General features: G+C 38.7%; 1 protein-coding gene across 1 annotated transcript in view; it reads right to left on the bottom strand.

The window, feature by feature from the left end:
• prdm6 (PR domain containing 6) overlaps positions 1-16266 on the bottom strand; it is a 123728-nt gene that overhangs the window by 8605 nt on the left and 98857 nt on the right. The gene's annotated exons all lie outside the window — the stretch shown is intronic.

The following is a 16266-nucleotide window of genomic DNA, read 5'->3' as shown; positions in this document are numbered from 1 at the left end:
AGAAGCTGTGTGTCTGCTAATAGAGTGTCCTGCTTCCATACAGCAGCAGATCTAATCTCACACTCCTTCCATTCGCTGAGCCGAACACGCAGCCAGCTGTGAACATTATCGAGGTATTTTGTTTTCACTTACAGGACACTTCAGCCTCTGCTCATATCTTGCATCTCCTCTCTTTTCCCCCATTATCATTTTCAGGCTCTGTGTGCAAACCTCTGTTTCCCACATACAGACTTTACTTAGGCAGCCCGCCCAAGCCTATATGTTGATGCTTTTCTTTATTATCTTTTTGAGAGGATAATTTAGTACTGCTCAACCCTCTGCTAAACAAACTCACCCCGGCTCTTTTCTTCACATATTTTCCTTACAGGCTGTCTCACTGGCCACATTGCTATCTGTGTAGGTTTCTTGATATCATTTAGCTACGTCTTCAGAGAGGATCATCGTCCACCTCCCTGATGGCAGCAGTCCCTTCATCTGATCTGAAAACTTACTGAAGTGGAGAGTCAGTCTAACCAGAACACAGCAGCTGATTATATTGGTCCAATATATACATTTATCTGTAAGTATTTTGAAATGTCACTATTTACAGAGCAGAGACTTGTAGCAGTAGTATTTCACATGCCTTTTTTCTTCCACAGTTTGGTTTGCACATTGCATTCCAGTTTTATGGACTGCTTGTTTAAAATCACTAAAATTGCAGAGTGAGACCTGAAACAAAATCAAGCTTCGAGGCACTCCATGGCTTTGACACAGCACCACAGGAGGATGTGGGGTTAAAGTACATAGAAAGTCAGTTAGTGCCGTGTATCAGTCAGTGTGCATTGATGAGCCGGGAGCTCTGAGGTGATTAGCTGCTGTGTGTCTTCTGTCAGTCACATTAACGACCTCAGGAGTACACTGAGGATCCCGTTTTTAAAGCTACTTTAAAGACAGGGATCAGGGACGCTCTGGTGATTACCATTGGTACTTTATCTGCTACAGTCACACTTTAGCTAAGCATGGATATTATCATTAATTACTTTAATGAGTGTTATGGCTACTTTTACTCATTGTAATTGTAATCAGCATTATTATTGCGTCAAACGCAGGTGGGGCTCCTCTGTGTTTCATTTGCTGGTTCTTCCCATGTGTGGATTTTCTCCAGGAGCCTGGGAGACATTCAGGCCCAGGATATAAAAGAACCAGAGCTGGAGCCTATCCCAGCTGTCATAGCAACCTCTCACCCCACGAGAGCAGGGTTCACCTTGGACATGTTGCATGCTCACATTCACACCTACGGCCAGAGATGGGCAGTAAAACGTTAAAGGTAATGCGTTACTGTAATCTGATTACTTTTTTCATGTAACAAGTAAAGTAAGGGATTACTGTTGCAAAAAGGTAATTAGATTACTGTTACTTTCCCTAATATGGAGTGCGGGAGAGAGTACGACCATGCAGTGTTTAAAGCTTGGAAGCATTTACATCACTTTGAGTTTGATTCCATGAAAAGCGACAAAAACATCAGCGTCCAATGTACTCTGCGTGGGAAGAAAATTTCTTTCTACAGTGAAAAATTAAACTTCTAATCTGAGCAGGCACCTAGCACGCCGCCACGGGAATGTGAAATTTACAGAGAAACCCCCGGATCTCCCCCACTGACATGACTGCTGCGGCACTGGGCAAACCTCCACCTGCCTCACAGGACTCAGTGCTGCTGGATCTTTGAATGTGTGTTTTACTTGCATCTATTTGAAAGAGTGAGTGTAAACACAAAACACTTGATTTTATATGATGGATTATGCAGAAAAAAATTGAATTGGGCTGAAAGGTCTATTCTTTATTATGTATTTAGGTTGTGTGGCATGTTTTTGAAAAGTAACTAAGTAATAAAGTAACAAATTACTTTTGAAAATAAATAATCAGCAAAGTAATGGGATTACTTTCATTGAGAAGTAATCAATAATTAGTAACTAATTACCATTTTCAAGTAACTTGACCAACACTGCCTACGGCCAGTTTAAAATCACCAGTTAATCAGGCAATCATGGAATACACTGCAGAAGGATTTGCAGCTCTCTCAGCTGATTTCGCTGAGAGGTCTCCTTCTTCGGTGGTTTCTTTCTTCCTCTTTTTCTCAAATTTATGGATTAATGAAGTTTATTTTATCCTTTTATGAACCAGGCTTTTAGACCTCTCTGAGACACACTTTGATTTCTTGTCTTTACCATCTTTATCTCTCCGTAGTCCAAAAACATCTCATCAGACTTGTATATCCATCCATCCATCCATCCATCCATCCATCCATCTTCGACCACTTATTCGGGGCAGCAGTCTAAGCAGTGAACCCCAGACTGCCCTCGCCCCCTCCACGTCTTCCAGCTCATTCAGGGAGCACACCAAGTTTATCCAAGACAGCTCAGAGACATAACCTCTCTGGTGAGTCCTGGGGCTGCCCCTGGTTCTCCTCCCAGTAGGACATGCCTGAAAGACCTCACCTATGAGGAACTAAAATCGGTTGGCTCAACCACCTTAAGTGGCTCCTTTCAGTGGAGGAGCAGTATCTCTGAAGGAGATCCCCTTCATGATTTCCTCCTGGTAGGATCTCCCAAGGCAAATTGGACCTGGATGAGGGGCCAGACAAAGAGAAATTCTGACAACCGCTATGATGACTAAAAAAACCCCCCCAAAAATCAAGGGTCCAGTTTACACTGTCCAGACAAGGTCACCAGAGGTAGAGGCTGAAGGTGCGAGCCTCTGGTGGCCCGGTCCAACTAGGCTTAGCCTGAAAACCTACATGAATATATAGAAGCCGCCAGGGGGGCTTGAAAAATGTTTAGTCATGAAGGAAATGGAAAAATGATATAGTTTTTTCTGTTTTTCTTTTCATATGGGTCACTTGGTTCTGTATTACTGTGTAAGCTGTTAAACTGACAGGATAAACTCCCATGTGCTGCCTGAAAATAAAGCGATTTTCATTCTGAAACTAATAAGACAAAACTCTGACATCAGTTCCTTACAAATGGGTAAATACCCCAGAACTAGAATAAAACAAATAGACCAACATCTTCACCACTCTAATAAATCACAAACACCCACAATACCCTGAGACGATGTACACACACACACACACACACACACACACACACACACACACACACACACACACACAGGAAAGTAATAAGAGTAAAATAGTGTAATATAAAATCGAAAAATTCTCACTTGCAGTTTTCCACATAAAAGGCGTCTCGCCGTGGGGGTCGGTTCATTTATCAGCCGGCCGGTCTATAAGTTCACGCCTCAGTGGGCCGCACCACTATTTATTAGGTGGGTTTTCTATGAAGAGCTGCATTGATTGTGAATAGTTTAAGTTGATGAATGTGTGGATATTATTTATTAAGGCAGCAGGCCGGGAGATTAATGCCCGGTTATTGTTTATTACAGGGAGGAGTGGAGGAGGAGGAGGTGAAGCATAAACACCTCTATCATGCACATAAACACACATGGACACACAGGTATGTGCATATGCAACCAAAATATGGGAACAGACAGGCAAATGCAAATACGATCATTTATGCATAAATTACCGCACATACTGTACGGTCTGGGTTTTATACCAGAAACACTGAACTTCTTTACCATGAAACACAGGGGTGTGCGGATAACACAGAGAGGGGAAAAAAGCTTTAGGAAACTTTAGTTTTTAACAGATTTCACTGGTGAATGTGACACTGAGCACTGAAATGAAATACAGATAATATTTCAAAATATCAAGGTTTTTCCTGGCTTTTAATGGGCGTGCTGAAAACCAGACTAGGTCTGCCTATAGCTAAAACAAGTAGTCTGTGTTTCCACGTTTAAAAGGACCCTTTTCCTCTCAATTTCATAATGAAATGTAGCTAGCAAGCTTTCTACTCTTGTTCTATGACAGCTGAAGTAATTAAGAAAAGTGATAGATTGACATTTTTTGCATGCGGGATAAATCCTAATTAACTCCCCAAATAAGTTCCTAGAGGACTGTTGCTGAAACGGCACATTAAATTTGTTTCGAAGGGGAAACAAATTTCAAACAAATTGTTTTACATTTTAGAATAAACTCATATTTTGATGGAAAAATAGGTTCTAGACAAAACTGAGAGTCATTCTAAAACCATTTTAAACCCAAAGTCAAAAAGCATGGGGAGAAAATATTCTCACAAAATAGGGTTGAACTCATCTTTATGACTCAGTGACTCAGATCATGTTCATATTATCAAAACAAAGCACTAGATGTCAAACATATGACACATCATCTCCATTTTAGGGATGCTCCTTGTGACTATTTTACTAACAAACAGGATTTTAAAAAAGTCTAAAAGTAAGAAAACATTAACTAGGAGAACAGAGGAGAAGTGGAAAGTGTATCATGGGGTCTACAGCAGCATAACTAAGTGAGGCTCAGGGTCAGCCGATCAAGCTCTAACTATATGCTTTATGACAAAGGAAATCTTAAACGAAGACAAGGTCTGTCTCTTGAATCAAAACTGGGAGCTGTACAGGAGTCTGATAGCTGCCTCCCATTCTACTTTACGAAACTCTAGAAACTGTTATGTGATGGCTATGTGCAGGCAGGAAAAGGACCTAAAGTGCAGACTCCGGAGACAGAAAGTAACTCAAAACAGCTTTAATGCTGAACTCAAAAGGGTACCAAAACTAAGACTACAAAATACACCTACACAGCTAGATAAGGGTAGATCGCGACAATGACAAACTGAAACACAGGGCTTAAATACATAGAGGGAGCAATCAGGGAATGGACAACAGGAGGGAAACACTTCTGGGGCAAATCAGAACTGACGAGACAAGGAAGCATAAACTGATCACACTGAGGTAAGACAGAGACCTTCAAACTAAAACAGGAAACACAGACTGAACAAAGACACAGACTCACATGCAGGCACTACAACAGAGGGAACAGAGACGTGGGACCAGGGCAGACACAGACACTGACTGGACACGGGGGATATAGCGGACAGGGGAGACAGCAACTAAGGATTACACAGAGACAAACCATAAGACATGACTCTAACAAAAACCCAAAGACTAGAAATTATAAATAATATAATGAACTCAAAAACCCTGGGTCAACGACCCAGGCATCCTAACAGAAACCACAAGTAAGCCTGCAGTCTGAGGCTGATATGTCTACTTGGATATACTATCATAACATCATAGATGGAGCCTAATAATTATGTGACAAGAAGGATTTAAAATTTGGTAACAAAACACATTTTAAATGTTGCAAATGCCTGAGAAGTCCAACCTTTATAAACAGTCTATGTACACAGTTGGACATGCTTTTTACAAATATGAGAGATTTTGACTGCAATTTTCACAACTTTTATGTTTTCCAAATAGTGTTCATTATAATTTGTCAGAAGCTTAAGCTCATGTGTCAAAAAAATAGACACACTGGAGAGCATTTCACATTTATGATGAAAAATTCCTTATTTTACTGTCAAATTAATGAATTAATTTGGTATTAATTCTTGTAGGAAGTTGTTATTTCAGTCTTTTCTTCATCTTTGTTACAGCTGATCTCATGAACCTCTCCCCGTTTCTCTTTTTATTGCTACAAACGAAGCTGCTCCATTTGGACTGCTGGCTAACTGTATCACGTCTCTTTCGGTGGCCGTTAGCATCAAGTCGTTACTCAGTCCGATTGTGTCGACAGCACAGACAGCCAAATATGTCTAAAATCAACAACGCAACAAGGTAATAAAAACACCAAATGGACAAGTTAATAATGCTTAGTTTGGATACTCGATGAGAGCTAAATCAGCTGCTGTGTTTTTCACGCTTAGCTTAGCCTGTGTGTGTATGTGAGATCTGTAAAATTAGCCATTTTCAACACATCCGTGTAATACGGTTCAGGACAATAAACCTCGTGTCAGCTTTCAACACAACATGTGGTAGGAACAACAGAGTCAGAGTCAACATGTCGCTGTGTCCACACCTTTAACACATGAGCTGATGAAAGAGGCAGCGTGTGTGAGAGACCGACTGCATGCCGACCAGACCTCACTACTGAGACTACATGGGAATGAAACGTTCTGGCTCGCATACATGTTTTCATAGCATCAGAGAGAGGTCAGAGGTCAAGAAGGTGGACAGGCGAATGGAAAGTAAGAGCGTTGCTGATCAGATCTCTCGTAGACTGGAGAGAAAAACATTTAAACGGTGTGTGGTGAAGTGGGAACTTCACACGATGACAAAAACATGCAAATGACTGCTCTACTGCAAGACCGCAGGCAGTGAAATTATGGGCTTAAATTGTGGTCATAAATATTGTGAACTGAGTTTTGTAACCTTGTAAACAAAAATATCTGAAAATTTTACGTTTGTGCATCTATTTGTATGTTTGTAAAAAATATTTACACAAGTTGCTTTTTTTTTGTTAAGGTCCAGATACAAACCAAAGAACTACGTATAAAACTCTGCGCTCACGTTCGCTCACTTGCGTGTGAAATACTCATGACCACAATTTGAGCCCAGACGAAAAGTCTGTCCATCATATTGCTTGTACAGATTACTATGAAGCAAGGGCCTGTGGGTTAGAGTTTTCCCTTGTGACTTCAAAATAAAAGCCTGGGTAAATATAATCACTAAGACTCTAGACAACCTGAGGTTTGCAGTAGCGGTGGAAAAAACTTACAAAAACACTATTTGAAAGTCTATTTTCTAATCAGTTTGTAACATTTTCTTTGTCAATTTAAAAAAAAAATGTACAGATGTTGTAACATCTGTAAAAATTGTAGGATTATCAGCAAACAGTAAACACCACTGTGCTAAAAGTTGCAGTATGATCAGTGGCCATTTAAGGCTCCAAAAGTGAGTTCATCCAAAAAAACAAACAAAACCAAACACAATGCATCATTAGCATTACCAGGGGTGCAGCTGGTCTGACTGACAGGTGGATGTTCTGCTCTGACTGTAGGTTTCACCTCCATTAATTGGAGTCACTGAACTGGACCTTTTCACCATGTCTCTGCTGCTGCTCCTGCTGCTTTTGGACCTTCTTCAATAGAATTACCTTAGAGTTTGTGCTGTTTTATAGCAGGTATGCATTTGTGAGTTGCACTCATGCAGTTTCTGGATGCAGACTAACAAAGTGAGCGTGACAAGTGTTAGCTTGTAAGATTATTTTTACAGAAGGACAAACATATCTGCTTCTAGATTTAATAAAAACAATATTTAACCACTACATTTCTGACAGCATCACATTCATATTTTTATGTGTTTGGGGGTTAAATCGGTTGCTTGCAGATGATGTTTTCATTTTCTGAGCTTTTAATTTGATTTAGGACCTCAGTGACTCAGTGAATATGTGTGTGTGTGTTTATTTGCAGCGTGCAGTGATGCAGAGTGAAGTGTGTCGATTGACCCGCATGGACTCAGTCTAATCCATATGGAGTTATATCTGTGCTGTGAGGACGTCTCCTCTGTCTGCCTCATATGAAGACATTATTCCCTTGAGACCAGCAGCTATAAATCACTGCTCCCACATCGTCAATACAGAATCAATGGCCCTCTGAACACACATAAAAATATGTATGTATGTGAGTGGAGCACGGACATCCTAGCACAAACAAAAATCACTGGAAGACAACCGTGAACACACACAACTCCTTTTTCTTTTATGTGCTGTTTTTTATCCTCCAGTATCCATGTCTTTTTGTTTCTCTCTGTCTTTTCTTTTTCTTTCAAACCTTATTGACTGATCTATTAGAGCAGAAAGTTCACATAATGTCCTCTCATCAGCTAGCTGTACTCATCAAACCAACCTCATAAAGAAAACTAAGCAAACAGCCAATATTGTGTCATTGTAGATAATGCCTTTTGTGTGTTTTGTCTGTTTTAGTGTGTATGTGGTCAGGGAGTACTGAACATACATTATGGGTATTGTAGTTCAAAAGGAAAACATAGTTATTAAGAAGATCTACTGATGGGTCCCAAACAACACTGGGTGATTTTACCAATTTACCATTTTCTGTTTATACTCAATGATGGATTTCCCGCCATTGTAATATCTGCAGTAAATGTCAGCTTTGAATGTGCATTTTGCAACTTTTTTCACTGATGCATTTATGATCACGCCCTGAATGAACAGACCAATTTTATGTTAAAGACTCAGGATTGACGTGTATGAGTGTTTGCTATGTCTCAGCAATCCGGTCTTTAAGTCTGACGTCATTAGCCGTGTCTGGGCCCAAACTCCGCTGCAGGTCCATAAGTCAACGATCACTGCAGGATCGCTGAGAGTTGGAAAACTGTCTAAATTCTTTCATCTGTAATAAAATGATCAGTGTGGCTGCTCTACCAGGTGTAACAATTAAGTTTAACATCCAGGCATCCATGGAAATCGAATTTATTATCTCTCTGTAGTTAGAAGTTAGCAGGGAGGTGGCTCGCTAGTTTCCATCTAAATATAATATACCATGTCCTGACTGAAGGATTTCTGAAACAAATGAATTAGTGAATGTTTGAGTGGATATGCTAATTGTTTAGCTTCACTTTGACCAGTTAACATGATACATAAAACTAACCTATGTATATGCCATCATTTGCTTTCTAGTGTTTGCTCTCCAAAGCTAGCTGTAACTTAGCTATACAATATGAAGCTGGCACTAGAAGCTTTGTCACATCCAGTGATGGGAATAACGGCGTTACTAACGGCGTTACTTTTTTCAGTAACAAGTAATCTAACTAATTACTATTTCTATCGTTACAACGCCATTACCGTTACTAACAAGAAAATGCGGTGCGTGCGGTCGCGTTACTATTTTTCAACAAACAGACAGTTGAAGCTGTCTTCTGCTTACTGCATTTTATATCAGTTGCCGGAAGTAGCTGTAAGTAATCTGGGCGCTACAGCTTTAAGCAGCTGCGCGCGCTCCCATGGACGGTAATCACTTTCTGCCCGTCGATCACTTTTTGGCACAACACCTGGAGTAAGTGCAAAACAATCACATGAGTGCTGCTGTTTGGCTGAAGAAGAATAAAGTAGTCGTCGTAAGCCAATCACACGATCACTTCAAGACGCCAAAGCAACAAGGTGATATATACCAGTTTTTAAATTGTGGTGATAGGCCACGTAAAACCAGAGTCATGATAAACAATATATACGCGGCGTTTTTCCTGAATAGTTTTGTCACGTTTACTGTCTAAGGACAGCGCTAGCAAGCACTCTCTGCTTATGACCAAAAAATAAATAAACAAATCAAAAAACCCTTTCGTGTTGGTGGAAAAATGCACCATGTCGACCAATCAAAAATGATATGGCAACATGACATTTGGTTGTTTAGGAAGACGGGGAAGTTTTAGGAGTAACTGTGTGTGTGACAGAGAGAGAGCCGAAAAAGAGAGAGAGCGAGTTTTGAGATGTGAGAGATTTGTGACGTTTACTGTGTTTGTAGTGTGTAGTTAATGTGTTGTCTTGTGTAGTTAGTGTGTAGTGTTGTGGATAGTTTTGTGTTGTGTGTCAAAACAATGAGATGACTGCTGTCTTCAGGTAGAGAACAGGAGTAACACACCTGCTGTCAGACCTGCAGGTATGTGATTTTCTCCTTTATAGTGGACAGAAATAATTTTTTTGGAGTGGCACAAATAATTTGTTTGGCATCTTATTTAATGCAGAAGACCTGATTGTTATGTAAATAGTTAGGGTAAAAGGTAAACGGCTGCAAATAACTTTGTTTGCAAAACTTGTGCATAGGATTTTAAAATTGACAATTTATATTTGCATTTAAAGTTATGAAATATGATTCAATAAACATGTTTGTGGTTGTTACAGTAAAAAATATTACTTTTTCTACTCGGATTTTATGTTTTTTGTCTGATTTTAGGTCAATTGAGTTAATACAGTAAGTCAAAATGAAAACATAATTGTAAATTCAGACACGTGAGGTTGTGCTGAAAAGAATGACATCAATTTTTAACACCAGTTTGTAAAGATATGACCAATTATACCCTGGACCCCAGAAGGTTAAACATTTTTTTTAAAGTAACACAAAAAAAAAAAAAAAAAAATGACAAAGGATGAACTGAAGCTCTGCCATCACGTAATGTCGCATACTGCTGTTTCTGATGTCATTTAAAGAAAAAAAAAAAAAAAAAAAAAAAAAAAAAGTAACACAATAGTTACTTTTCAAGTAATTAATTACTTTTAGAATCTTGTAACTCAGTTACTAACTCAGTTACTTTTTTGAAGAAGTAACTAGTAAGAATAATTAATTACTTTTTCAAAGTAACTTGCCCAACGCTGGTCACATCCAAGCTAATGCTATTGTCATTATTCAGGTAGTATTCAACATAGTGATACATGACAGAGCAACTTAATTGTGCAAGGCAGTCTTGTGCATGTCTCAGCAATGTTTTTGTCAATGCCAGCTGACAAATGTGAGCAGCGGTTTACTGACTGCAGTTCACTTAACAGCCACGGGTTTCATTTATATGATGGTCTGAGGGTACACTGAGCTTTCTGCTTCGGTTTTCAGAAATGGTGGCTGAAAATGTCCCAGGCCTCTAAGCACTGTAATATGACCAAACTACATTAAACAAATAAAAGCGATTACGGATAAGCACATGGGAACATTGGTGCATTTTAAACTGGAAAAAGTAAAACCACCTGAGACTTGAGGGTCTAAAATTTGCTCCAGTGTGCTCTGCCAGCCCACAGAGCTTTACTTACTGATACTAAACAAAACTCACTCGCATGCAGATGCAAAACAAAGTAGGTGTTTATTATAATGGCAAACATGACAGATAAAAATAGACTTTGAAGAAATTTCTACAAGCCCGTCCATCACAGTGATGAATCATTATCCTGCGGCTACACATTGAAAAGAGAAAAAAGCTATTTTTCAACACATCTGTATGTCCAGCAGGGACAACACACATCTGTGTTAGTGTTAAATGCAAATATGTCTTCACTGCCGGGTGATAAATCTCCTAAATGTCAACTGTTTAGTAACACAAAGAAACAGCCTCGTTATAGCCTGGCATGCAAACATTTTGAGTTAATTGTGTTTTGAGAATTTTCTCAGCTCACAGAGCAGCAAGTGAGACCCAGCTGAAAACATGAACAAGTGTGTTGGTTTTAACACTGATAAATCCATTACACTTCTGTAAAACATCTCTGAGCATTCAGATTCTTCAAGAGACAACTAAGGTTTAAATGTGTAACCAGTTACAGTGCAGTCCAGAGGTTTTATATTTATATTTAATTCACAGAGAAACACTTTCAGATGTTAATTACCACCACTGGTCCCCCCCCCCCCAATGCTCCCAGTGAGCTATGGTTTACTCCGCTAAGATAAAGGAGTGCAAGATATAATTAATTAACTCCATCACATGTCCCTCACCATCTAGCATTTTGACCGTTAGCTGGAGACAGTAATACTTGTTTTGCTTACAACAAGCTGGAGAAGCAACTGCCAAGTTGATTAGTTCTAACCAGAACGTGAGGCAAGCAGAGAACTGGTTTGATGCTGCAGAGCAGAGCAAGGACTATTTACACCAAGATAGTGGAGGTGGAGTCTGTGCATAGGATGACGAGCTTAGTGGAATGGTAGCTGATTATTGCTCCATTTTGTATTGGGACTAAGTTTATACATGGTATTATTCTATAATAACTATTTATTCAAAATGTGTACTACTCAAACAATGTTAGTGTTGGGAAGAGTTTAATTAGATCATTAGAGAAGGGTGATTGGACAAAACAGCAGAAGCTTAATGCAGTGAAAAGTGACAGATGAAGCTCCAAGAATTAAGGCCAAACACAGGCTGATATATTAATGAAGAATAGTCTACCAGAGTGCTAATATAAAGTCAGTGGCAGGTTTCTCAAACTGTGGGGCAGGCCCCTCTAACAGGACTTTAAATCATTGCAAATTGGGTTTGGCTGACCAGGAACAGAGTGAAACTCAGTTGAATAGATGAATTTGTGGGGGTAAAATTTCAAAAGATTACAAATAGATTGTTAATGCTTTGGTGATCTTTATTTTACTAAAATTGAATATTTTTATTTTTGATTGGCAAAAATTTTAGCTATTGGGTATGCTGGTTGGGTATCCCAGAAAAATGTTATCTGTAAAATCAGCACATTTACGTCAAAAATATTTGAAACGCTTATGTTTTTAGCATTAAATTAAAAAATATAAAATTGTAATCCTAAAAAATGGTAAGACAAAATAACACATCTTGGATTATTTTGGGGTTAAGCTAAATGAAGCCACCAAAAAAGGAGGAGCTGGGGTGGAGGTGGGTTGGTTAAGGCTAAATTTTGTATTTTAAGTAGGCTATATTGGATATGTCAACAATTATCAGATGAGCCATCAGTTGACCTGGACTGCCATTTGATCAACATTAACATCAAATATAATATATAAAAATACATAAATAAAAATCAAATCAAGTGGGAATTAGGGTTTGCCATATATACTTGTACATATGATAAACACGATGATTAAAAATGAAATATTGCTATCATATTTATATTTTTCCTTTGGGATGCATGTCGGTGTAAAACAGACATAACAGGTGCTAAAAAAATTCACTACTTGATTAGCCTGTAACACCCAACCCATCAAAAAATAGCCTGAAAATTCTTATTTTTTTGGAACTGAGATGTTTATTAACCCTTATAACAAAATTCACAAAAGCTTTATTGCTATATCATGTTGTTAATGATATATTTATTATATATTTTTTGTATCACATTTGATACATTGGGCGTCTTTGGCAAGTTTTTGTTAACAACAATGTTAATTTTAGACAAAAAAAAGAGTTTTGTACATAACATTTTGGAATTATGACAAGCATCAATCATGTTGATGAGCTAGAGGTCTCAGAAACTCATGTATCAAATATGATGCAAAAGCATCATAGGGTTAATAATCAAGTGGAGAATATATAATATCATGATGTCCCTCCCCAGTGGTATTATAATCAAGGAAAAAAATATTTAACACGATTAATGTCTAGGAAAACTTCTCGCTCTATCAGTTATCTCGGTTCAGGGTTTTTCGGCTTTTCCACTGAGAAACATTAAACCTTAGAACATTTAAATGCCTCAATGCTCTCATTATTGTAGCGCTTACGTGAGTAATGGAGAATTTTAAATGTTTAACTGGGCTGCTGGAAAGCCGGAGAAATCAGGCCAAACCACCAACAAGGGATTGTTAGATGCCAGAAACAAATGACAGAAATTAAAATTTAATTCCTCCATAAAGTCGGGCTCTGTGATGATACACTTTCAATCGGCTGTAAACCTTCTGTCCTCCGATATACAAGCGTGATTGTGTCCATATACAAATACAGGCCTTACTCATAAACAACATCAGCCACCAGAATGAGACCTGAATTGTGAACTGTGGAGATCAAAGTGCTTAGCAAAAATATCCAACTTTCCCTAAAAGCACTAATGACTCCTTTAAACACCAGTGCGGTAAACACATCAATCATAAAAGGAGTGGTTATTAATTTAGTCCATTGCTGTGGTTTACACTGCACTGCTTTTGTAATATGTCAAGGCTATAAGTGGAAACGCAGGCCATTTATGATCTGATTTTTTTCCTGATTCATCACTCATTGCCATCACAAAACTTAAACAGTATCCTGTATCTCGACACCAGTTTAAAGCTGAATCGAAAGCACTTCCAAGGCCTTGCTGACATAAACAAACTGCTCCTCTGATGATGGATTCTGTTGAAATGACACACAGAGGGGAAAAAAAATGACAGAGAAGAAGAAAAAGTTCAGAAAAAGAAACAGTCAGCAGAAAAAAAACAAACCGGAAAGAGATGGAGCTCAGAGGAGGTGTGCAGTGTTTTTTCTTTCCCTTTTTTTAGGCTGATATAAAGAGCCATCAGTCTTCAGCTCCAAATGTTCCCATCAAGTAAACATCAATAAATATGTATGAAGGGGGAGAGGGAGGCCAGGAGAAAGTGAGGGAAGCTGTTAGAAATCAAAGTGAGAGATGAGCTTTTATTACTAGTGAAACCATACTGGAAGAAGAAACTAAACCTTACAATACTGGTAGTAGAATCTAAAGACTCAAATCTGCAGAGGAAAAACAGAAATCTGTAACTTACCCATCAAATATGCATCTGTCATTGGTGGCTTTGTCAACATCAAAGTCAACTCTGTTGTCATTACATCAATACTGATAATTTGCTTTTTTTTTTGAGGCAACGAGTTTCCATAATTTTTAAAAGTTAAAACCAACTATCAAATTTAACAGTGTTTGAATGTTGTTAGGGCAGTACAGCTGTTGCACCAGATGGTGGATTTAAAACAGGGACCTTCTTGCTGTGAGCTGCAATGATCAGCACTGTGTTGTCTCCCAACAAGAAGGTCCCGGGTTAAATTCCAACATCTGGCCAGAGGTGTTCTGTGTGTTTAGGTTGTTTCCAGGTACTTCGGCTCCTCTCCGTAGACCAAAGATATGCAGTTAGTGGAGTTAAACTATGATTCTAAATTGGCTGTAGGTGTGAATGTCAGTATGAATGGCTGTCTGTTTCTCTGTGTTGGCCCTGTAGGTTGTACCCCAACTCATGGTCTATGATAGCTGGGATAGGCTCCAGTCCCCCTGCAACCCTGAATTGAATAAGTGGACAAAAATGGATGGATGCTGTTAAACTTCATTTCAGAAGCTAACATTTTAATCAAATCGATATTTAATTGAACATTTTATTCTTCCCTACAACTTACCTTAACCCTACAACACTAACATGAGTTTTGTAACACTATCACTTTCAGCCGTTAGTGTTCTACGTTTAATCTTGGATATTTGATGTCAATGAAAAATTTCACACATGGGGTATATTGAGTGCTTGTTTACACTTTAAAGACCTTTACAGGATGTAAGAAACTAATACCAGTTTTGCATTATCAGCATGTCATGACTTGTAGGGATAGTGGTAGTTCATAGAGCGCATTTTTGTGAAACACCTGGCCAAACAGAGCCCACAGTGATACACTATGATGACTTATGAGTTGGTGTCCAACAGAAGCTTTTCTGATTTGCTTTACTTTCTATTATCACAACTTCATTCATATTATGAACTTAAATATAAAAGATAAGAGATGAGATAAGATAAGATAAGCTTCATTGTACTCATAAGCACAAACATGCAACGGAACTGGAAGCACTGCTGAAATCATTCTACTTGAATGAAAGAGTAATAAAATATAAAAATAAAGTAATAAATACATAGCTAATAATCCTAATGACAGCAGCTTTGACAATGGCACAGGTAGAAAGCAGAATAGATGATATCTAGAGGTATTTTAGCTATTGCACTTGTTCAGTGAATGCTTAGAGTTTAATTTGGGTGTTGAATAGCCTGATGGCCCAAGAAGCTATTCTTTAGTCTTCTGGTACTGCTTTTAGAAGGTGGCAAACTAAAGAGTTGATGGCCAGGGTGAGAGTGAACCTCTTAAACATACAGATTGACAACTCTTGTCCTTTGTACAATGAAGAATGGTGGAGCAGAAAAACATAAATTTCATCATTTGATGCATATAATAGTCTGGTTAGGTGCAACTTTAAGAAAAAGATTAGTGCTTATGTTGGGGCATGACTTTGCCTCATGGGCATACTGGTATAATTCCAGTTCACCTGAACGGTACAGTATGGCCTTGGAGGTCCAGGACTGTTTCTGTTTGGCTTGTTCAGCTGAATTTTATCTGCTCCTCTGTCCCATAAAACCTTCCTATTGACAGGCAGCTCCCCATCGACTCTCCCTCCCTCCTCCATATCCAGCCCACATTTTTCTTCCCTATGAGTATTAGTTTATTGAATAAGTGGCATCTGTTTTCCTGGCCCCGTCACCGTAAGGCGAGGTATTTCTCAGTGACGCACAGCGCTGATTTATACGCCGCTCTGACTCTCCCCACAAAAATAAAGCTAAGCAAAAAATTTCCAATACATCCTGTGTCCCCCTTTTGCACACACATACACACACTCCACGCATGCTGTATATAATTAACTTGGCAGATGTTATACACACTCAAACACTTTTACACACTCTTCACTCTCATCCCCAAACTCCCACTTTCTGTCACACACAAATAGTGCCATGATGGAACAATGAGAGTCATAAATCACAGCAAACGCATCAGATTTGCTGGCTTCCTCTGGGAAAACAGCAACAACTATCTGACACTTTGTCACTTTGAGGGTCATATTTTTTTCTTTTTATACAAAGTATTGTACACTATAATACAAAAGACATTGATGTGGTGAAG

Source organism: Diplotaxodon limnothrissa, linkage group LG12 (assembly GCF_057381915.1).
Source record: "Diplotaxodon limnothrissa isolate DT_005_m linkage group LG12, D_limnothrissa_male_GT1.1, whole genome shotgun sequence".
NCBI classification, from domain to species: domain Eukaryota; kingdom Metazoa; phylum Chordata; class Actinopteri; order Cichliformes; family Cichlidae; genus Diplotaxodon; species Diplotaxodon limnothrissa.
Note: the sequence above shows the minus strand (reverse complement) of the source record. Positions and strands in the feature narration are given on the sequence as shown.